At 41.5% G+C, this 1,860-nt stretch overlaps 1 non-coding gene across 1 annotated transcript; it reads left to right on the plus strand.

Annotated features, from left to right (window-relative positions):
• The first annotated feature begins 1,490 nt into the window (after positions 1 to 1,490).
• TRNAC-GCA (transfer RNA cysteine (anticodon GCA)) lies at positions 1,491 to 1,562 on the plus strand. Its single transcript has one exon. It is a non-coding gene; the product is annotated as a tRNA-Cys (tRNA).
• Positions 1,563 to 1,860: the final 298 nt, after the last annotated feature.

Raw genomic sequence — 1,860 nt, forward strand, 5'->3', positions numbered from 1 at the left:
CAAGGAAACAGTGATGAATTTGTTCCAGAGAAGCAATCTAGGGTGAAGACAGCCTGGCCTGGAACTTGAGAGACAGGATTTTAAAAAATTGAGATACAATTGACATATATAACATTGTGTTCGTTTTAGGTATACTATGTAATTATTTGATACATGCATATACTGTGAAATGATCACTGCATAAATCTAGTTAACATTTATCACCACATATCATTACATACTTTTTTCTTGTGATAAGAACTTCTGGGACCTACTGACACGGTACTGTTAATCACAGTCTCTGTGCTATACATTACATCTGCAGGACTTATTTTATAACTGGAAGTTTGTGCTTTTGATAACCTTCACCCATTGTGCCCACCCCTGTGTACCTCCTGCCTCAGGCAACCACCAATCTGTTCTCTGTATCTATGAGTGTGGTTGATTTTTTACATTTCACACATAAGTGAGATCATATAGTATTTGTCTTTCTACGTCTGACTTATTTCACTTAGCATAATGGCCTCAAGTTTCACTCACGTTGTTGCGAAGGACAGGATTTCCTTTTTTGAGGCCTCAGTTCAGTTCAGTTGCTCAGTCATGTCCGACTCTTTGCGACCCCGTGAATAGCAGCATGCCAGGCCTCCCTGTCCATCACCAATTCCCGGAGCTTCTTCAAACTCATGTCCATTGAGTCGGTGATGCCATCCAGCCATCTCATCCTCTGTCATCCCCTTCTCCTCCTGCCCCCAATCCCTCACAGCATCAGAGTCTTTTCCAGTGAGTCAACTCTTTGCATGAGGTGGCCAAATATTGGAGTTTCAGCTTTAGCATCAGTCCTTCCAATGAACACCCAGGACTGATCTCCTTTAAAATGGACTGGTTGGATCTCCTTGCAGTCCAAGGGACTCTCAAGAGTCTTCTCCAACACCACACTTCCAAAGCATCAATTCTTCGGCGCTCAGCTTTCTTCATAATCCAACTCTCACATCCATACATGACCACTGGAAAAACCATAACCTTGACTAGATGGACCTTAGTCGGCAAAGTAATGTCTCTGCTTTTGAATATGCTATCTAGGTTGGTCATAACTTTCCTTCCAAGGAGTAAGCGTCTTTTAATTTCATGGCTGCAGTCACCATCTGCAGTGATTTTGGAGCCCAAAAAAATAAAGTCTGATACTGTTTCTACTGTTTCCTCATCTATTTCTCACGAAGTGATGGGACAAGATGCCATGATCTTCGTTTTCTGAATGTTGAGCTTTAAGCCAACTTTTTCACTCTCCTCTTTCACTTTCATCAAGAGGCTTTCCTTTTTAGGCATAATAATATAATAATATAGTATAAGTAATGTATAAATAATGAATATATATGCTTCATTTTCTTCATCCATTCATGCTGAGGTTGTTTCCATGTCTTGGCTTATTGAAAATAATACACTGAACATGGGAGCACAGTTATTTTTTGAAATAGTGATTTTTTTCCCTTAACATTTGCTTTCCTTTTCAGACTTCCCTTGTGGCTCAGACGGTAAAGCGTCTGCTTGCAATGCAGGAGACCCAGGTTCGATCCCTGGGTTGGGAAGATCCCCTGGAGAAGGAAATGGCAACCCAATCCAGTACTCTTGCCTGGAAAATCCCATGGACAGAGGAGCCTGGTAGGCTGCAGTCCATGGGGTCGCAAAGAGTCGGACACGACTGAGTGACTTCACTTTCACTTTCCTTAACAGAAACACCCAGAAGTGGAATTGCTGGATTATACGCTAGTACTAATTTTAATTTTTTTATTACTGTTTTCCATAGTGACTATACCAATTTACATTGCCACCAGCAGTGTGTGAAGGCTCCATTTCCTCCACATGTTTGCCAGCACCTGTTATTTC

Source organism: Budorcas taxicolor, chromosome 7 (genome assembly GCF_023091745.1).
Source record: "Budorcas taxicolor isolate Tak-1 chromosome 7, Takin1.1, whole genome shotgun sequence".
Classification (NCBI taxonomy): Eukaryota; Metazoa; Chordata; class Mammalia; order Artiodactyla; family Bovidae; genus Budorcas; species Budorcas taxicolor.